The following is a 23,050-nucleotide window of genomic DNA, read 5'->3' on the forward strand; positions in this document are numbered from 1 at the left end:
ACATTCAAAATCTATGGGAAATCATGCAAAATCTTGTGACAAACAGCAAATGTAGTCTCCTTGCTGTTCCTGACCTTGGGGCTGACTTGCAGATGAGCTGGACATCATAGATGACATCAATTTGTCTTCCTCATCCACACTCGTCCTTCCTCTCTTCCAATTTCAATCATAAGCATCATACAGATGGAAGATAAATCTATTCTTCTTAACATCACATTCCCAGTGGCAAAAAACACACGAGGCATTTAATAAATATTGTTGAACAGTTTTCAACTAAATAAATAAAACCTCCCTGAAAACTATTCCTTCTTTATTTTTTCTTTTTTAAAATTTTATTGGTACATTTTAGAGATACAATAAAATGACATTCATCATTGGAAATTTGCACCATTACATAATCTCTCTTGGTTCTTATTTTTTCCCCATTCCTCTGCCCTCCCTTCAACCCGTCCATCCCTCCCTATTTACAAAGTCTTTGTTTCCATTTTTCCATTTTCTCATATTAATTCTATTCTCTTCTTTCCTTTCCCCTACCCTTCCCACTTCCCCTTCCCCTTTGCCCCTTTTCTGCCTATTTCACATTATCTATTATATCTTTTAGTCCTTATTTACACTTTCAGTTTCTCACACTAGAGAAACTATTTGGTATTTACACATGTGTGTCCTATTTATTTCACTTAAGAGTATCGCCTCAATGTTCATCCATTTAGCTATAAATGTCTCTAATTTCTCATTTTTTATGACTGAGTAGTACTCCATTTTATAAAAAAAAATTTTTCTTTATCCAGTCTCCAGTTGATGGGCATTTGGGCTGTTTCCAAGTTTTAGCTATTACAAATTGTGCTGCTATGAACATGGGTGCACATATATCACTGTGGTATGATTCTTTTAATTCTTTGGGGAAGATCCCCAGCAGTGGAATAGCTGGGTCAAATGGGACTTCCAGTCCTAGTTCTTTGAGCTATCTCCATACTGATTTCCACAGTGATTGCACCAGTCTACACTCCCACCAGCAGTGGAGCAGGGTTCCTCTTTCCCCACAGCCCCGCCAGCATTTGTTATTGGTTGATTTCATGATAGTAGACATTCTTTCTCAGGTGAGGTGGAATCTCAGTGTTGTTTTCATTTGCATCTCTCATATGACCTATGATGTTGAACATCTTTTCATACATTTATTTGCTATTTCTACTTGTCTGAGAAATGTCTGTTCATTTCAGATGCCCATTTAATAAATACTGTTGGACAGTTTTCAACTAAATAAATAAAACCTCCCTGAAAACTATTCCTTCTTATGCATTACTATAATACAAATTTTCTCTTCCCTTCATTTCTACCTAGGGATCCTCATAATTTCTTTGAATATACATATATGATTTTACTTCTTTGATTGGATTAAAGTTATTGAGATCAGAAAATTTGTCTTTGACTTTCTATATTGTCTCTTTAGTCTTTAATGCAATAGATGGTCAATAAATAGTGGTTGATTAGTTGGAAATTCAGTGAATCAACTGAAAATTTTATTTTTTTAAAGGGTCCAGTTAGTTGTGGCATGAACCAAATGATCAACTGCTCAATCTTTCAACAACTGAATAAACTCCTCTCATATTTTGAGAAACAGTGATTTGAACCAATATGTTCACATAGGAAACTAGAAAAGTCATATGATTTTTAATTCTAAACTTTCTTTTTCATATTTTATACTATTTTATTACATTCTCTGTACCCTGAAAATCATCTTTCTTTTAATGAGTGAAAGAATAGCAGAAGACTATATAAGAGACACCTTTGGGTAAGGAGGACAGGAAAAATGTAAAGTGCTCTAGTTTTGAGAGGATTGGGGAAAAAAGTATTCACAAAATAAAACAAGTCAGCATTCTCAGTGCCAGAAAATGACGGTGACCGAAACCGTCTTTCTGCCTGTGTGAGCACTGGCCCCTGTCCCCACTCTGGTGCTGGGTAATGCAGAGATATAATTTAGGATGGGTTCACAAACAAAATGGTCAGTAGTTCAGCACAAACCAAACATGAGCAGACACATTTCTAAACCCAACCGTCACGCCGCTTACACAATCTGTTGATCCATTGAACAAATATATGTTGAAAGATTAAGCAGGAGTTGACTGCCATTCAGGAAGATAAATGTAGAGTAGACTCATTTTCCGCCTGACTTAATGCTTAAGGATTTGTATTAGAAGGCTGTTGGGGAGGGGGGTTGCCTGAGGGAGATGGGAAGAAGGGAAATTCCAGTCACCCAGATCTTTAGAATGAGATTATCTTGCCAAAGACCTCACACAGAGGCCTTTACCAGCCATCTTTCAAACTCTGGACTGTGGTCTTTTCCTTCTTATTCTTTTATTGTGTGTGGGGGGGGGGGATCCAAGGAAATAAACGAATGCTCCTGGAGCACTTGCGGGGCTATTCAGGCCTTGTTGATGGAACAATAGGAGACAGAATGTTTTATACAGTACAGTTTGAGATTTCAACATGGGAAAAGAGTCGGCTTGTCAAAAAGGTACATTGTTATCCGGCTCTCTCAGAAAAGGTTTGTGAGCCATTAAGCTATAGAGAGAACCAAAAGCCTGCTGGCAGGGCCACGGCCACCCTGGGCAGAGAGCAGAGCCAGCCTTGACTCCTCTCAGACTCGCTGACACCTTCCTTGGTGGCAGTAGGAGGCCAGGCTTCTGCAGCTGCATTTGTCTCGCTTTGCTGGGCTGCAAAAGGCAGCATTTCACTGCTGTTGATCCTGTTACAAGCATCCAAGCTTCACAAGAGAGTTTTGTTAGGACAGAGGAGGGGGAGAGCAGGACAAAAAGAAAGAAGGAGAGAAAAGCGGGAAGTGGTAGTGAGAGAATGAAGGGGAAGGGCAGAAGGTATGGGAGGAAGGAAAGAAGGAAGGAGGGGAAGAGAGAGGCATGAAGAAGGGAGGCAGGAAGGAAGGGATGTTTGTACAAGGCAAGGTGAATCTGCTCGACGGCTAAACCTGGAACACAGACGCAATACAATAACACAGTCATGCATCTTCCTTGTTTGGCAAGCTGTGGACAATTTTCAGAGACATACAACTCTGGCCTAGTCTTTGAAATGTATTCAAAAAGAAAACCACTGAGCACTTCAGAAAGGATCTTGACCCACCAGAGTCTATGTGCCAATAAATGCACTGGAAAGCAATTCACGTTGATTCAACATTTACTGAGCTCCCACATGGGTCAGGACACAAGAGCAGAAACCACAGGAGCATACAAAAGCCCTATCTTTGCCCTTACAAAGCACATATGCCAACAGAGACATGCAGACCTGTACAGAACGGAGTCGAGAGATAACAGTTCCTCCAGGACAGACACATTTCCTCATGTATTGAAGGATAAGTTGAATCTTCCAAATCAGGGAGCATTTTTGGCAGGTGCTAGATCCGAGCAGTGCTGTGGAGAAGGAAAAGGAGGTGCATGTGGGAAGCTTCACACAGAGAGAGGGTAGATATGAAGGCCAAAGAAGAAACAGTACTCAGTGTAGGCTGAGAACATCTTTATTTGCCAAACAAAATGATGAGTTTAGAAATCAAGTGGGTGTTGAGTAAAAAAATGACTGATGAAAGGTTTTCAAATGATTTTTATCTAGTTATAGGAGCCCCTGTCTTTCATTTCTAAATAAATCTAGGCAAAGAACTGCTGAAATATAAAGGGATGCACATAATTCTGTAAGTCAGACTTCTTCCAGTTCTTGTTCTTTTTGACTTTTAATTTCATTGCTTCTTATGAAATTTCCTACCCAAAGTCATCATGGGCTTCCAAGTTCAAAAGGCTAACAACCAATACATGCTACCCCACTGTTTTAATTTCTTTCTTTTTTTTTTTTTTTAACTGGAAAATTTTGTAGAGCTTTTAGATGATGCCACACAGTGGGTGAGTGTGGACTCTTTGATACAGCATGCCAGTTTTCTCTTCAGTGTCCTGGTTACTACCTTTATCTTCCATGACCACTTGACTTTCAAGTAAAACCAATTCTCTAATAACTTAAGTCTCAGTCAATGTTTGGAGCTGTGAGTGTGTAGTCCATTTTCTTCATTTGTTTATCCTAACCAAGTATCATTGGCTTTGAATTGTTTAATCTTATGCATTGGATCTTTCCTGTTCTTAGACAGCTAGAACTTGAAAAGCCAAAATGTTAACGATAAGGGTAGAAAACAAGAAAGTCAGTTCACTGGGCCAGAGGAAAGTTTTTCTTGCTATGGCCCTTTTCCACCCTGTCTAACAGCACAGAATCGGATATTACTCTTCCTAGAGTGGCTTCTGCGGTGAGCTGCCTCATTGGACAGGCTGATCTGTGTGAAACTTGCACTGGTGGAAATCAGCCTTCCCAGTAGATTAACAAAGCCTCCTAAACCTTTCCCTCCTCTCCCCTGGAATGCACAGAAAGCATGGAGAGCATGTTGCCCTCTCGCCAGATCCAGTCAGCCCTCATCCAAGTAAGCAGCTCTGTCACTAAAATGCCTGCACAGGTGACTATGAGCCAGCAGTACATACACGTTTTTCTTAGTACAAAAGCACAAAGGGAGAAAACAGATGATTCACGTAACTGTAGTCTGATATGCATCTCTGGATATCCGCTGTCTCTACTCTTGATATACTGGTTGACTAGAGCCCGGCCCACAGGTGCCCTGAGGCATGTGCTCTCAGTTGTAGATCACAGCTGAACAAACTGCTCTAGAGTGGGAAGGGTCAGGGCAGTGTAAACAGAAATCAGCAGTGACCTATGGAGTCGTCTCAAGACATAATAAATATTGTCTTCACGCTCCTTCTCACTTCCGCTGATTCGGGTGTTCTTCAGCGTCATGGGGCTCATCCCAGAGCAATATTTCAAGACCAGCAGACCATTGTATTTGGAGCAGATTTCCTAACTGCACTTTTAATTTTGGCAAAATAGCTCCTAGCTTCTTCTGAAAATGTCATCATGCACACGGAGCCTCATTGAGAAAGAATAAGACACTTTTTAGAACACTCCATTAGCTTTGGCGCCCATTAGTTGTGCTATTCTGGAAGAATTTCTACTAGGTTTAAAGGATGAAAACAGTTCTTTTTTTCAGTCCAGAATGAAATCTGTGGCAGAATCATTAACTTTTAATCCCCTTGAAATTCTCCAATGACAATTTAGTCCTCCTGTATTCATTTATTAAGGGGCATCTAGGCCAGTTCTAGCCTCCTGCCAAAGCAGGGCTGGCCACCACCCATCCTGTTCCTTTCCCTGGACAACCACAACTCAGTCAGGGGAGCCTGTGTGAGCCTGGCCATGTTGGATGAAAAGACTCTCAGATTTAGGTCACCAAGCTGTAACTGTAAGGAAACCATAGGCAAGTCTTTTATTCATCAAGGTCTATGTCTGCACTCTGACTTCCTAAAGTAGTTTCTGGAATGTGGAGCTCCCTGATCAGTTTCTCCACTCATCCAAAAGCAACAGACCCCTCTGTTCCTCCTGGATATGAAAGTTTGGCTGCACTGCCACAAGAAAAAATGTTTTGTGAGATTTTTCTTTTTTGAGGCTTAAAAACAATCTCACACATGCATAAGAAATACTTATATGGTATTTGTTTCCCAAACATAACTCCAATTTCAAGAACTGGATTCCTCCAGTCACTCCTAAACTTCAGGATTACCGCACGTGGGATCACCTTTTCTAGAAATTTCTTGTGTCGGCACTCCCTTCTCTTCACACAGCACCTGAGCTCCCCCACACTTGGCATTCAACGCATGTAACTGCCCCATACTCACAACTGGTTACTGTAAGACAGGAGCTTGCTCATGCATGTAGTATCAGCACCTCCTACCACACTGCCCCACACAGTAGGCACTCAATAAATGTATGTTGTACAAATGAATAAGACGAAGTCTAGGGCACCAGCTCAGGACACTTAAAGTCTGGTGAGGGTCTGTGGCGATGAGATGAGAAGGCTCTTTTCCTCCCTCCGTGGGTCTTCTGCCTCTCCTTCCAAGTCACTGGGCACTGTTCTGAACCCAAGGGGAGCCATGCTTTCTGGGAGGTGTATGCTTAGCGACTGAACCAGTGGATAAGCTTCTCTACACTGTAAAGGCTTCCCAGGTAGGGACTGTGCCCAAGCGGCTTCAAACTTGTGATCCTCCTTCCCCAGCCTCTTGACAAGCTGGAATTACAGGTATGCACCACTGTATCCAGCTCATAATATATTCTTTTTTTTTTTTTTTTGGTACCAAGGATCAAACTTGGGCCCTTGCACTTTCGAGGCAGGTGGCAGAACCACTGAGCTAAATCCCCGGCCCTTACAATATATTCTTGATAGGAAGAGTAGAGAGTAATTCTTTTACTTCCTCCTTAAAACCCACTGGTATCTTGGGCTGTGGGTATGTAGATTCCTTGAAAAGAAAGGCGAGATAGAGAAAAGAAGAAAGAAGAACAAGAGGAGAAAGAAGAAAGGAAGAGATTTAAAAAGGAAGGAAAGAGGCCAGGGATTTAGCTTAGTGGCACCGCACCTGCCTCAAAAGCACAAGGTCCTGAGTTCGATGCCCAGTACCAAAAAAAAAAAAAAAAAGGAAGAAAAGAAGAAGAAACCAGGGCGTGGTGGCACATGCCTGTTATCCCAGCACTCTAGGAAGTTGAGGTAACAGGGTCTCAGGTTCTAACCCAGCCTGGGCAACTTAGCAATTTAGCAAGATCCTGTCCCAACTTAGAGAAAGATTTGGAGATGTAGTTCAGTGTCAACACCCTGGGCTCGGTCCCCACAAAAAACAGAAGGAGGAAAGAAAGGAGGGAAGGAAGGAGGGAGGGAGGGAATAAGGGAGGGAGGGAGGGAGGAAGATGTTAGGAAAGAAAATAAAGGGAAACATAACTGTGTCCAACATAAAAAATGATGGCATAATCAAGAAATAATGTTAATGAATATAAAATGGTAAGCATATTTTTTAAAGATGAGATAAAACAGAATTTAGAATTCTATTTCTAGCAACATGGTAGACTAATCCCTCCAAGCATAACTAAAACGTTGAATGAAATATTTAACATGTCATTTGAATGCATGGCTTGGCTGGTAGGAAAATATAAGGATGGATCAGAGGCCAAAGATGAAAAGTGTGAATCTAAAAAGATAAGCAAGCAGTAGAGAAAGCAGCAAAGAACACTCCGGTGGCTACGGTTCCCTTTTTTTTTTTTTTTTTTTTTTTGGTACTGGGGATCGAACTCGGGACCTTGCTCTTTTGAGGCAGATGCCGGAACCACTGAGCTAAATCCCCAGCCCCTAGAGCTCCCATTTTGCTGAGCCACACCCACTACCACGTGGGGCTCTAACAAATGAACTGGTCAGACTGGAGAACTATGGAATACAGCTGGACGCATTCTCAGAGCTGGAGGAAACGTCTTCCACACAGCACGCACAGAGGAGACACTCACCTTTCATGCTGCTGTTCACTTGGGCCTTGGACTTCTGTGAAGAGACTGCATTTTCCCAGGAATTCTAACCCCAAGACTTCTATGTTTGTTTCTGTTACAGTTCTTACTCTCCCTGCAGCTACCCTCCTCTTCCCAAAAACGCTATAGGAAAAGTTTCCTTTTGATGCTGCAGCCATCATATCATACCATGGGCTATGAATGCAGGGGACAAAAAGGAGGAAGACAAACCAACTCCATTTCTCATAAGTTCTACACACTAATGCTGACTACAACAGAGTTGTATGACCTTCCTTGGACATGAAGCATGACATGAAATGTATTTTAGAGCTTTAGGGTTCTAGCTGGGTGTGGTGGAACACGCCTGTAATCCCAGCACTTAGGAGGCTGAAGCAGGAGGATCATCTCTAAACTACATAGCAAAACCCTATCTCAAGAAACCAAGCTGTCCCCAAAAAAGAAGTTCTATGGTTCTATTAGTGAGGAAAAATTGAAGAATAAATACTGAGGGTTAGGATTGGAAACAAGCCTTGCTTCTGTCTTCAAATACCGTGGTGATGTCCCAAAGGGGGAACTAAGGTAATGTTTCTCCTTTGGACATCTTGGTGGCTAGTAATAGAAAGAATTTTGGAGACTTATTGTGGGAAGAATCAATTTTGTTTTGTTTCTTCTCAACTTTTCATTAAAAAAGCATAAAAAATATGTTTGAAATTGGAAATCAAGTTCTTAAATAATAAGAAAAAAGGAAGAAAAGTCCAATCCAGGAAATCATATAAACTGCAATTAAATTAAAGTTTTTTTCTGAGCCAACTAAAGTCCCTAGGATAGACAAAACTGATCCAAATGGAAGCAGCTTTATTGTTTCTTTCCTGTTTTCTTTTGTTTTTCCCTTTTTACAACAGGGTCCTCAAAAGAGTATAATGCAAAACCCTTTCAACAGCTAGAAAACAGGGAAAAAACCCAATATAGTGTTTTTATGGGATTTTTTTTTTTTTTTTAGGTTTTTGACTAATGCACAGGAAAATGTAATCTTAAATTTTTAAAAGGTTAAAAATAGAATAGCATCTTTTGGCAAACACACAGTTAATGTTCTAAATGATCTCGGTGGAAGAGGATTATAAGTTTCTCTTTGTACAACTAACTTCACATTATTAAAAAATCAGAGCCCAAAATGAGAAAATCCACAATGAGGGCATACATCATTTCTCGGAAATGAAGGAGATGCTTCATTTTTGGTGCTGTGACTCTAGTAATCTGTAAGAAAAATTAAAATGCACTGTTGTACAAATATGAAAATGATAGTGACTGATGGGAACGATACGTACTAAGTTAGAGAGAACTAAGTGCTGGGTTGATTTGGGGATGCAAGGGGCACGCGTCTCCCGCTGCAGGCTCTCGCACCGTCACACATTCTTGCTCTCTTACCACACCTGTTACAGAAACCTGCGTGTGAGTCATAGCAGAGGCCATGTAAGCACAAGAGATTTCCAAATAATTCAGTCTTATAATCTGAATATCCTCACTTACTTCCTGAACATGTACAGCAAAAAAGTTTTTAATCCAGTGTCACAAGAGGGGAGGAAAGAAACAAAAAAGCTCTGCTACAAATGGGTTGCTTTTGGAAGAGCAGACATGATAGATACATTGTGTCAGCCCCACTTGAAATGAATCTAGATGTTCAGTTTATTCCTTAACAAGCAGCAGATGATGCAGTAGCCCTCTGTACTCCCGTCACATAGCCCTTCCATCTGAGAACACCCGGGCACAAAAATGTAGTTTATCTAGTGGGCTTAATTTTCTGAAAGAGTAGGATTATGAAAAATATTAAAGATACTAAACTAAGTCATGTCTTGTTATGGGTGTATTTTCTAGTCTTATTTTCACTCAGTGTAAGTGGATCCATATAGAAAGGCTTGACCGAGTGAAGACCAAATGTTTTTTCTTTTTTTCCTGTAACAACTCCAGGAATAGGCCATCCTGTTCTTACTATTTCTGTTTTTCACTCTGCTGTCTTTAGCATTTTGCTTTAATCCTCATGGATTCAAAACAGCAGCTATTCCTCCCAGCATTCATCCACATTCCAGGCAGGAAGGAAAAATAAGTGACAACAAGGAAATGAGAACGTTGATATGAGGAAAGCAAAACATTCCTAGATATTCCTAATAAAATTCAACTTATGCCTCATTGGCCAAAAGTGAGAGAAAAGCTGCAAAGAAGGCTGGGGGGTGGACAGTTTCCAGTAGGCAATTTGCTATCTCAAGAAAAAAAGAAGGAAGAGAGAAAAAAAGAAGAAAAACAAAACAATCAAGGTTCTGATAGTAAGGACAAGAAAGAATGGCATAAATATCTAATGCCACAGTTCTAGAATTCCAATCCAGGGAGAAAGTAATTAAGCTCCTCCCAGGAAGGTATAATGTCAGATACAGCATTGATTCTCCAAATGCTGATACACAGAATGTACTCATTCAAAAACTATTTCTCAAACTCCTACAATATGCCAGGGGCTATTTTTGGTGCTTGGGATACACCCAGATAAAAATTCTTGTCCTCTTAGATCTTCTGGCAGGCAGAGACAGATAATAAGATTTAGTCACAATAAATATGGTCTAGAGTTTGTTCGAAGGTGACAAGTCCTGGGGGAACGGGGGAGCAAAGTACAGCAGATTAAGGAGAAAGAGGGGTGCTGGTGCAGACGCAGGTTGAAATAAAAATGACACGAGGATTATTTGTTAATTTGTTCCTCCTCTTTCTTTCCTTGGATCCTGTTAATTTCTGGAGAGTATAGTAGGTTTTATCTTGAAAAATATAGTTCATTATTTTTTCAACTCTCGTTCTTCAAAGTGCTGAATCCACTGCTGTTATTTACACAAGAAATGTCAACGATTGTGTCAGGCAGTATGGGAGGCCAGACATGGCTTCACACAGGGGGAGCTGTTTGCAATTTACTTAAAGGTTTTAATTCTATAAAGAAGAGGGAAAATGCAGTGGGGGACAAAAAGCGCAAACAACAAAGAGAAAATGCTCTCCTGACCTTGTGCCTGAGTGTGGGCCGCCTGGCCTTTCTGCAGAGCGTGGCTTTGTAACAGGCATAAGTTTATCACATTAATTCTCCTCTGCTTCAAATCACAAAAATAAGAACTGTACACACACACCAAGGAGTTACATTTCATAGTAAAAAAAAAAAAAACCAAAATCAACATCTCCCAAGAGATTGGGGTTTGATTGATTATTATTTAAAGTCTGGGTGGGTTTCTGACCACTAAATATTTGCTTAATTATCCCAGCAACAAAGAGTGATGCTCTCATTAGCAGGGGTTACAAGCCCATCTGTGTTCTCTGTTGGTTTTTTATACAATATTGTAAACCTGCAAATTGCATGTACAGTTGGAAGTCAGAAAACTGTAATTGCAGCTCTGATATTCATTATCCCATGAACCTGGGCAAAGCAATTTTTTCCCTGGGCCCTGGTCTATTTGTGGATAAATTGTACTTAATAGTACTCCCCTGCAATACATGATTTCAATATTTTATGTTAAGCCAAAAAGCCCTGCCTCATGTACTGCTCAATGGCAGAAATGCTGCCCTAACGGACTTGGGAGCTGAGGGTATTACACAGAGCCTGAAGAACCTGCTGGTCGGCTAGAGAAGCCTTCTCACTTTGGAATTTGCAAGCACAAGAGATCACATACAGGCCCATCCCGGTCCCTGAAGAAAAGCAAAAGGAAATTTTCCTCAAGAGGAAACATCATGAGCTAAGTTTCACAAGTGTTCAGGGAGATGACCTAACAGAAGTTACTGGATCATTATTCCAGCAGGGAAAATACAGATTCTATAAGGCCTGAAGCTATTACATGGCGTGAGGGAAAGGCCGGTGCTCCTTAGTAAAAAGGAATGCTTAACCCTGACTGTGCCTGTAGAATGAGAAGTGCCAGGGCACATTATACATTCTAAATGGAAATTATCACAAACATCTGAAAATGCATACAACTGCTGGTTTTCGTACCCTCTGATATACCTTTATAATATTTTCCCTACATAATTATCTGCATTTTTGACCAACATCTTCATAGAGTGGCAGTTTTGCAAACACATTTCCTGAAGTAGATTGATTTACCATGAGCTGTAGTGGCAGAGCCCCACACTCCACAGATCCATTGCAAAGCCCTTTACTAATCTTGTAGTTCCTCAATTCCTACCATAAAAGAAGAAACAAAAGCCTTTATAATTGGGCCTGTTTCATTATTGGGTTGTATTCCTAAGAAAGAATTTATATTTACTAGGCTTCGATGAGAACCAAATTTCTACCTAGACTTGGAGGTGGACAAATTTTCCACACTAGCTCTGACTCTGTATACTTCAAAGTTCATTTTTCCTCCACTGCTCACCCACTTCATTAGTGCTGGGCCGTATAAGACACATTCATATTGCTGGAAGATTCTTCTCCACACCTTCCTGGCAGAACACTAGGTCACTCAGCACAATGGGCTAGCAGGTGGTAGGAACATTCCATCCACTATGAACTTCCAGAAGTGACTGTAAATCACATAAAAAATGCATCTGCTGAAATCCAACTACATGTGTTCCCGACTTGACTCCAGATTCCCAACACTTAATGCCCATCCCGGTGCCACCTGCACAAGAGAAAAAGTAACAGGAAGAAACTGGAAAGATCTTAAGCACTATGTTTAAAGTATCTTACTTTTGCTAATTTTATAGAAACCTTGCAGATGAGTTGCACTATATCTAAGCATCGTTCATGTAGTGGTAAATCCTCTCTGGGTCTTGATGGCTCCATACTGCCCCCTTGAAGACAGTGGTGCCTCAAAGGAAACAGATAGTGTACAACAGTGTGAGTATTAGTTGTAGTATTTTGACATTTCCAGCTTCCTTGACTCTGGAGGTGTGTATTCTGGTTTGGACTTCAGAGGTCACAGGTTATCAGTCAGCTATGGTTCCCTCATGTATCTATCAAATCACCCCTCTAAAAATGCATTGAACATTATCATCATTTTTAAAAATATGCCAAGACTTGCAGTTGATTGAAAAATAAGTAAGCCACAGTCCCTACCCTTAAGGCACCTAGTCTGGTAGAGTACACCAAAACATAAATAAATCATGGTCTAAGGCAGACAGTATTGGAGAAACAAAGAAAATACATGTCTTTGGAGTCCAAAAGATCAAACTGTTGGCTGTTAACTTATTTTTGAGTAGCTTTATAAGCCCTGATCCTCTCTGATCCTCAGTTTGCCCAATGCAGTTATAAATATTCATCTCACAAGAAAAATATATGGAATAAAGGAGGTAAAATTACACAAAACTACCTAAATAAGGTTGTCTATAGATATGACTCAGTAAACCAAAAACAATCTTTTTTTTTCGTTATTAAATTCTTTTATTGGTACATTGTAAGTATACAACACAATTACATTTCTCATTGGGAATTGTCCCTTTACATAATGCATCTTGTTTCTTACTTTTTCCCCATGCCTAGCCCTCCCTTCACCCCCTCCACCCTTCCCTATTTACAAAGACTTTATTTCCATTTTTTCCATTTCTCAGCATTTTTCCTTTCCCTTCTTTCCTTTCCCCTGCCCCTCCCACTACCCCTACCCCTTTGGACATTTTCTTCCTATTTTGCATTATTGATTCTTCAATCTAATCATTGGTACATTTTAGGTATGCAATATAATGACATTCATCATTGGAAATTTGCACCTTTACATAGTCTCTTTTGGTTCTTATTTTTCACCCTTGCCCAGCCCTCCCTTCAACCCCTCCATTCCTCCCTATTTACAAAGATTTTGTTCCTATTTTTCCATTTTCTCATATTAATCCCATTCCCTTCTATCCTTTCCCCTAGCCCTCCCACTTCCTTCCCCTTTGGCCCTTTTCTTCCTATTTCACATTACATATTATCCATTTAGTCCTTATTTACACTTTCAGTTTCTCATACCAGAGAAACTATTTAGTATTTATACATGTGTGTCCTATTTATTTCACTTAAGAGTATCGCCTCAATGTGCATCCACTTAGCTATAAATGTCTCTAATTTCTCATTTTTTATGGCTGAGTAGTACTCCATTTGATAAACAAAACCACATTTTCTTGATCCAGTCTCCAGTTGATGGGCATTTGGGCTGTTTCCAAGTTTTAGCTATCACAAACTGTGCTGCTATGAACATGGGTGCACATATATCACTGTGGTATGATTCTTTTAATTCTTTGGGGAAGATCCCCAGCAGTGGAATAGCAGGGTCAAATGGGACATCCAGTCCTAGTTCTTTGAGATATCTCCATACTGATTTCCACAGTGCTTGCACCAGTCCACACTCCCACCAGCAGTGGAGCAGGGTTCCTCTTTCCCCACAGCCCCGCCAGCATTTGTTATTGGTTGATTTCATGATAGCAGCCATTCTTTCTGGAGTGAGGTGGAATCTCAGCATTGTTTTCACTTGCATCTCTCCAATGACCAGTGATGTTGAACATTTTTTCATGTATTTATTTGCTATTTCTACTTCTTTGTCTGAGAAATGTCTGTTCATTTCAGATGCCTATTTTTGGATTGGGTCTTTAAATTTGGGAGGTCTGATCTTTTTAAGTTCTTTATAGATTTGAGATAGTAGACCTTTATCTGAGGAAGAGCAGGTGAAGATTTTTTCCCACATTGTGGGTTGTCTCTTCACACTGCTGGTGGTTTCTCTTGCTGTGCAGAAGCCTTTTAATAAGAAGAGATCCCACTTGTTGATTGTTTGTGCTAGTTCATGGACAACTGAGGTTTTGTTCATAAAATCTTTTCCTACACCGATGTTTTCAAGGGTTCTACCTAACCTCTGTTCCAACTGGTTCAGAGTTTCTATTTTAATATTTAGATCTTTAATCCATTTTGATTGTAGTTTAGTGCATGATGAGAGATATAGGTCTAGTTTGAATCTTTGGCAAGTTGAAGGCCAATTTTTTCCAGCACCATTTATTAAAGAGGCTATCTTTCCTCCAGGGAGGGTGTTTGGCTCCTTTATCGAAGATGAGATGGCTGAGTGTGTCTGGCATTGTTTCTGCATCTTCTAATCTGTTCCACTGGTCCTCAGGTCTGTTTCTTTGCCAGTAACATGCTGTTTTGATAACAGTAGCTTTGTAGTATAGTTTCAAGTTGGGGATTGTGATACCCCCTGCCATGTCTCTGTTACCTAGAATTGCTTTTGCTATTCATGGTCTCTTCTTGTTCCAAATGAATTTTTGGATTGTTTTCTCAAGGTGCATAAAGTATGCTGCTGGAATCTCAATTGGAATTGCATTAAATCTATATAGCAGTTTTGGAAGTATGGCCATTTTCACTATATTAATCCTTCCGACCCAGGAGCAGGGGATGTCTGTCCATTTTCTGATATCATGTTCAATCTCTCTTTTCAGAGTGCTATAGTTTTCAGAGAAGAGGTCTTTGATTTCTTTCATTAGGTTGATTCCTAGGTATTTCAGTTTTTTGGATGCTATTATGAAAGGAACCATTTGCCCTGTTTCTCTCAGTGAATCTGTCATTTGTGTTGAGGAAAGCTATTGATTTTTCTGTGTTGACCTTGTAACCAGCTACTTGACTGAATCTGGTTATTAAGTCTAGAAGACTTTTGGTGGAGTTCTTGGGGTCTTCTATGTAGAGTATCATGTCATCTGCAAATAATGACAATTTGACTTCTTCATTTCCTATCTTTATTCCTTTCATTTCTTTCTCTTGTCTAATTGCCACCCATGGCTAATGTTTCCAGAACTATATTGAACAAGAGTGGTGATAGTGGACATCCTTGTCTTGTTCCTGATTTGAGTGTGAAGGATTTCAGTTTTTGACCATTTCGTATGATATTGCCTGTTGGTTTTTAGATGGCTTCTATCAGTTTGAGGTAGAGACCATCCATTCCAATGTTTGGTAGGGTTTTCATCATAAATGCATGTTGGATTTTTCTCAAATGCTTTTTCTGCATCTATGGAGATAATCATATGGTTTTTGTCCTTGGCTCTATTGATATAGTGTATTACATTGATTGATTTGCATATATTGAACCATCCCTGCATCCCCGGGATGAATCCCACTTGAACAGGGTGCATGATCTTCTTGATGATCTTCTGCACCTATTTGCCAGTATGTAATTAAGGATTTTTGCATCTGTGGTCATTAGTGAGATTAGTTCTCTTTTTTGGTTGGGGCTTTCTTTGCTTTGGGGATCAAGGTGGTGCTTGCTTCCAGGAATGAATGTGGGAGTATTGCTTCCCTTTCAATTTCATTGAAGAGTTTAAACAGTAGTGGCAGCAGTTCCTCTCTAAATGTCTTGTAGAATTCAGCAGTGAAGCCATCAGGGCCCTGGCTTTTCTTAGTTGGTAAGTTTTTAATTACATTTTCAATTTCATTGGTTGATATTGGGTTATTCAGAATGTTTAGGTCTTCTTCGTTCAACTTTGGTAATTCATATGTATCTAGGAATCTGTCCATTTCTTCTGTGTTGTCCATCTTATTGGTGTATAGGTTCTGGAACTAGGTATTGATGATCCTTTGGATTTCTGGTGGGTCTGTTGTAATTTCACCTTTTCATTCCTAATTGCATGGATTTGGGCCTTTTCTTTCCTTTTTCTGACAAGGTTGGCTAAGGGTTTGTCAATTTTGTTGATTCTTTCAAAGAACCAACTCTTGGCTTCATTGATTTTTTGTGTCATTCTCTTAGTCTCCATTGCATTGATTTCTCCTCTGATCTTTATAATTTCCTCCCTTGTATGAGCTCTGGGGTTGTCCTGTTCTTCTTTTTCTAGAAGCTTGAGGTTCAGCATCAGGTTGTTTAATTGGGCTCATTCTGTTTTCCTAATATGTGTATTCACTGCTATGAATTTCCCTCATAAGACTGCTTTCATTGTGTCCCATAGATTCCGATATGTTGCATTGTCATTGTCATTTAATTGAAGGAACTGTCTGATTTCTTCTTTAATGTCCTCTGTGACCTATTGGTTATTCAGAAGTATCTTGTTCAATTTCCACATGTTTACAAAATTTTTCCAGTTTCTTTTGCTATGGATCTCCAATTTCATCACACTATGGTCTGATAATATACAAGGGATAACTTCAATTCCTTTGCACTTACTTAAACATGTTCTATGTGTGAGTATGTGGTCTATTTTTGAGAATGACCCATGTGCAGCTGAGAAGAATGTGTATTCTGATTTCGTGGGGTGGAAGACTCTGTAAACATCTGTTAAGTTCATTTGTTCAAGAGTTTGATTGAGTTCTATTATTTCATTACTTATTTTTCGTCTAGTTGATCTATCTATTTGTGACAGTGGGGTGTTGAGGTCCCCCACTACAATTGTATTAGTGCATATATGACTTTTCATGTCCACTAGTATTTATTTTATATAGTTGGGTGCACTAGTGTTTGGTGCATAGATATTTATGATTGTCATCTCTTCCTCTTGGATTGTTCCCTTTACAAGGATGTAGTGTCCTTCTTCATCTCTCTTAATCAGTGTTGGTTTGAAATCTACTTGATCTGCAAAGAGGATAGCTACTTCTGCTTTTCTTTGGGTTCCTGTCGCATGGAGTATTGTTTTCCACCCTTTAACTTTCAGTCTATGAGTTTCCTTTTGAATTAAGTGTGTTTCTTGTATGCAGCATATTGTTGGATTTTGCTTCTTGACCCATTCTGCCAGTCTATTTCTTTTGATGGGTGAATTGAGACCATTAACATTGATGGTTATAACTGAAATGTACTGACTTGTCATTGCCATGACTTTTTCTTTTTGTTGGGTTCTCCCCCTTTCCATTTAATTTCTCATCATGCCAGATGGGTTCATTGTGCTTTCCTTCCTGGGGTTGTGATCCTCAATGTGTGTTCCTAGGATATTGTGTAAAATTCTTTGGAGTGCTGGTTTGGTATTCACGAATTTCCTAAGGTGCTCTTTGTCATGAAAGTATCTTATTTCTCCATCCATTTTGAAAGATAGTTTTGCAGGGTACCTTAATCTGGGTTGGAGGCTGTTTTCTTTTAGGGCTTGGAATATGTCACTCCAAGCTCTTCTTGCCTTGGTGGTTTGTGTTGAGAAGTCTGCTGTGATTCTGATGGGCTTTCCTTTGTATGTGATTTGTTTCTTTTCTCTCACTGCTTGTAGAATTTTGTTCTTCTGTTGGATTTCTGGAATCCTAACTATTATATGTCTATGTGTAGATTTTTTTTGATCAAGGCTATTTGGAGTCCTGTATGCCTCACTTATCTGTATGTCAAGCTCTTTTCCCCTCTTTGGGAAGTTTTCTGCCATCACTTCTGTGAACAGTTTTTTCATGTCATCTGGACTGTCTCCTGTTTCTTCATTGACTCCAATCAGTCTTATGTTATTCTTCTTTGCATTGTCTAGCAGCTGCTGGATTGATTTCTCATGTTCCCTTACAATTTTAAAGCAATTTTTCTTTTCCTCCTCACTAATTGCAATCTTATATTCTATATGTGAAATTCTATCCTCACATTGGTTCATTCTGCTGTGCAGACTTTTGATGGAGTTTTTTATCTCTTGGAAATCTGTTTGTATCTGTTTTATGGATTCCATTTGTTTCCTATGTTGGGATTCCATCATGTTCCTGAGCTCCTCTCTAGATTTATTAATCATGTCTTGCACTAGGGGCACAATTTCTCCTGTTATCTGAGAAATTATTTCTGATTTCATTTTTTCCAGATCCCCTTTTGTTGCCAGTTCAGTGGGTCCAGGTGGTTGAGTATCAGTGTTCCATCTCACTTCCCTTTGGGGTTGCTGTAGGTGATCTAGAAGTCTGGTTTTGAGACTTATTTACGTGTTTTCTCATTTCGACTGGCGGGGAGTGGGGGGGGGCTGTTGGTGCCTGCACGGATTACCTCCTCTGAGCTGGGAGAGGTGGGACAGGGGCCAGGAGCAGTGGTAGGGATGGTGGCCCAAAAGCCCTTTCTTGTGGGCTGGGAGCAGTGGGAGGGATGATGGCCGGGAAGGTCCTTCGTCTGGTCCAGAAGCTGTGGGATGGCGGCTCAGCAGCCCCTACGTCTGGGCCGGGAGCGGTGGGAGGGATGGTGGCCCGGAAGCCCCATCCTCTGGACCAGGAGCAGTGGGACGGCGGCTCAGAAGCCCCTACCTCTGGGCCGGGAGCAGCGGGACTCAGTACCATGGTCTGGTGGTCTGGTGTCCTCTGTGTCTTTGTAGTGTGGAACCAGGTGGCTGTACAGAGGAGCGGGGGGTGAGGGGTCCAGTGGATTGTTGCCGTGGCACGGGCTGATTCTGCGTGTTCCACGTGACTCGGGACCTCGGTAGGGCATGCGTAGACCTGCCTGTCTGCAGCGGGCTGATTCTGCATCTTCCACATCCCCAAGGAGAATTCGGGCATCCTCTCCAACCACCTGTCCTCGCAGCGCCGCCTCTGCCTTGGGAGTGTGGGGCTGGTGGGCTGGTGTGCACGCCACCTCTGGGAGCCGCTCTGGAGGTGGCCTCCCTTCCTGGGGTCAGGTGGGGAGATCACCAAAAACAATCTTATTCTTGTATATATCTACTTTTGTTCAATTGTTTAATAAATCATGGTTGGAAGTGGAATAATGAGTAACAGTGAGTGAGGTAAGAAAAAAAAGGAAGCAACAGAAGAGACCCAAAAGGATGGACTTGGTGAAGAGGACCAAGGATGGACAGGACAGGAATCATTCAAAGACAAGAGACAGAAACCCAAATCCAACTGGCTTAAGCAAAAAAAAAAAAAAAAAAAGAGGAAATGGGTGGCTCATGAAACTGAGAAGTCCCAGGCAAATTTAGCTCTAGGTGGGCAGAGCCCTCGGAAATAAACAGTATTCCTAGAACCATCTCTCTCTCTCTATTGCTTGGCTCTGCGTTTCTTCATGTTGGTCTTATTCCTGGGTAGGTTTTTCCCATGGCAAACAGTCATTCATGGATCCCGGTGTACCTGAGCCCACACCACCAAGCTCTGTGGAGAGGTGTCAAGTTTGGAGTGTGGCGATGAGTTCACCATGGAGATCAGTAGAAGGTGGTGTGTAAACGGGGGAGGCGTAAGCCTGACTCGAATCCCAGGAACTGAAAATGAAGACAAGGTGGATTGGAGCACTAAACGAAGTCCAGCAGTTAAGTAGAAGGAGGAAAAGGACCTCTTCAGAATTCTCCTACAGTGCACCTGTCAGGGAGAAAAGAAAACAAGGGCAAAAATGGAAACGTTTGCTGAGTGCAAACTGCCCTGGTGTCTGGGGGGATACAAAGGAGAGAGTTTGATTCTGGCCTCAAGTAAGAGAAGTAAGACAGGTCTGAAAAGCAAACAATCTTAATCCAAGCAGGTGGTGAGGAAAGCCCTAAAGGAGTCAATGAAGGCCATTCGTTGAGAGAAACCTGAGGTCTCTTTCAGCCGGAAGGATTGGAAACTTCTCAGAAAAAAAAAAGATGCGGCATCAGAAATGGATTTGCCAGGAGCAGGTAGGAAAAGCGGTTTGCAGAAATCATCTGAAAGTCGGAACATTTGGAAACTAGCCCTCACAGTGGCCTTTGAAGCTGTAGCATTATTGAGGGTTCTGGTACATCACAGTTTCCCATCAGTTCACACATTATTGTGTTGGTCGAAGTCAGATAAGAAAAGTTACAGGATGCTCTGTGTTGTGGCAAGAGCTACACTGCCTGGGCAAAGTCTCCTTTTTATTTATTATTTTCATTATTTTATTTTTCCTTTTTTTTATAGTACTCAGGATTGAACCTAGGGCTTTTGCATGGACCCATATCCTCAACCCTTTTTTATTCACTTCGAGACAGGCTCTCACTAAGCCATTAAATTGCCCAGGTTGGGTTTGAACTTATGATCCATTTGCCTCAGCTTCCCAGAATGCTAGGATTACAGGTGTGTCCCGCCACACCTGACGAAAAGTCTCCCTTTATATTCTACTGTCTCTCCTTTGTTGCTTCAATCACCAGTTTAACTAGATCTCTTTCTTTAAGTGAGGCAAAATTTTGATCACCTAAAATTAATCGTGTTGAAGTGCATAATTCAGTGGCATTTAGTAAATTCACAATGTTGTTCAACCATCACCTTTATCTAGTTCCAAAATACTGTAATCTCTCTAAAAGAAAAACAGTACCCGGCTCAGTGTTTAGCTCAGTGGTTCCTCCACCTGCCTCGAAAGCACAAGGACCCGAATTCAATCCCCGGTACCAAAAAAAAAAAAACCCAAAAAACAAAAACAGTACCAAGTAGTTCTTTCCCACTGATCTTTATGGGTTTATCTATTCTGAGTATTTTATATAAATAAAATCATATAATATATGACTTTTTGTGTCTAGCTCCTTTTACTAAGCATATATTTTCAAAGTTAACTGGACCTTTTTTGATATTCCTTCCCATACTCTAAAATGGAGCTCTACAGATTGACTGCAATTCCACACCCCAGCAGCCCCCTGGAGGAGGGTCTTTGGCCAGCCAATGTGCACTCCTCCTGGGAAGCAATGCCTTCAGAACTCTTTGAGGTCCTTCTCTAGCTATCAGCAAGTATTTATTGATACACAATGCTTAATAAGTTAGCTGATTGCATGTTTGGGGAACATAGGCTTCAAAATACATTTTTTGGCCAAACAGAAACCCTTCTCCAAGACAGTCCAGCACAAGAAGTGGGTTGCTTCAGGGTCAGGGAGCCTAACTTATGCTCACCAGCTCAGCCTTCACCCTACCCTCAGTTCTGAACCCTTTACCACAGAATTTTAAATCTGGAAGGATCTTAGACACTATTCTTATTTTTTTTTCCAATGATGCAACTGATGCCCTAGCAGGTTAAAAAACAAGAATTACACAAACTAGAACATCAGAGCCCATTTAAAAACTCAGAAATGTTCGGGCTACATTCAGTTCTGTCTGATGAGGCTGGTGTCCAACACTTTTCTCTGTAGAAGCAAGAACCAAATGGAAGAGGGTAGCAGATCTAAAGAAAACCTGCTGACCCTAGAACTGCTAAGTATCGTGTAGCAATTTTTTAATATCTGCAAATAATAAAGGGAATGGTATTGTACTTTATAAGAGAAGAAAAGCAAAAACTGAGAGCAAATTTGACCGAAATTATGAGCATAGGAACAAATGGGCAGTACTTTCTATCATATAGACATCTGCAGCTACCATTGGAGTTATTTTTCCCTGAGTGGAGTTTCTCCTTTGTCAATATGGCTCATATCTTACTTCTGTAGAGATACAATGATCTTCATCCTGCCAGCTCATTTCAGATTGGCTCCCAAGGGCACTGAGAGCAAATGAAGCAGTAATAGAAGGGGGTGGGGTGATATTAGAGGAACAGAATTTAGGATAAGGCAGAAGCAAGGGAATCCTACTCACTCAGGAGCAGCTAAACTGCTGTTCTCCAAACATATGGCTTCTGAATGAGAGTACAGATCCTTCTAGATAGAAATGCAGGCCTTTAAATACCGCCACAGGATTTTTTTTTTTTTTTGGTAACATAAAGTTAATGATGCTTAAAATATGCACAATGCATACCTCCATGGAACACTGAATTATTTTGATGTCTGAACTTCTGGGGATGGTCTATAAAGAAAATAATTCAGAAGTCAAAATAGATGAAACTGTTAACTCCAATTAGGGAGGGGAGGAAATGCCCCAGGTTTAAGCACAGCCCAACCAAGGGAGAAACAAAACAATGCTCAAATGTGCTCATCTTTGCTTTTTAATCTTGTCTTTGAAAGATTGACTTCCTGGATTTTTGCTTTAGAGATTCAGGAACACTTCCTCAAGGTAATTTACCTCTTGCCTTTTAACTCAGGGGAAAGGTACTTTCGAAAACATGCTAACTGGGCCTGAAGTAGTCTAGCATGGAAATCCTCTCTACCTAAAACAAACAAATAAATCAAAAACTAAACAACAACAAAAACTTCTAGCTAATATTTAAGGTTTCAAAAGCAGGGTGGCTTCCAGTCTTACTAGGATGATCATTTGCACCCTCCTTCAGCCACATATAATACAGTCTTTATTTGGCAAATAGCAAAGTCGTTTCCCGGAAAGTCAAAGGTCAGCTTTTGCTGTATTAATAGTTGCTCTGGGAGGGTCAGTGTTGTGCTGTCCTACATTTTTTCCAGGTCCTGGAGATGCAATTTCCTACAATCTGCAGGCAATTTCCCACCAATTTTCTCGGGGAGCTAATAGGCTGTGACAGGAGATGGAGCTAGCAAGCAGCAGGCAGCTTCAGAAAAGACAAATTGCATCCTGCCACCTAACTGGGCAATCTAGATTGACAAAGTTTATAGCTTTGTAGTGTTATTGGGCCCCATGCTAACAGCAAATCATTCACGCTGCTCACAGAATTCCATATTCCCTTCCTTCTAAATTTGTTATTGCCACATATCACTTTGTAGCACTTTCCTAGAAATTGCACCGAAAGGAGGATCACATATATATTAGTAACTTCAGTGTCTCCTAAACTGCTTACTAGAAATTATTAGCATTCAACAATTCCTACTTACAGAGTTAGGGCTAAACTAGTAATTTTTAAGTGATGGGTAGCAAGTGGGCAAGAGATGTGAAAAGGGATGAAGGCACCGTGCAACAGGTTGCAGCTCTTTGGCCAGCAAATGGAGACTGTTTCTTATGTGTAGTAGATCCACCTCTCGCGTACAGTCA

Source organism: Heterocephalus glaber, unplaced genomic scaffold (assembly GCF_053883595.1).
Source record: "Heterocephalus glaber isolate CG9 unplaced genomic scaffold, H.glaber_assembly_v1.0 deba00001481, whole genome shotgun sequence".
Lineage (NCBI taxonomy): Eukaryota > Metazoa > Chordata > Mammalia > Rodentia > Bathyergidae > Heterocephalus > Heterocephalus glaber.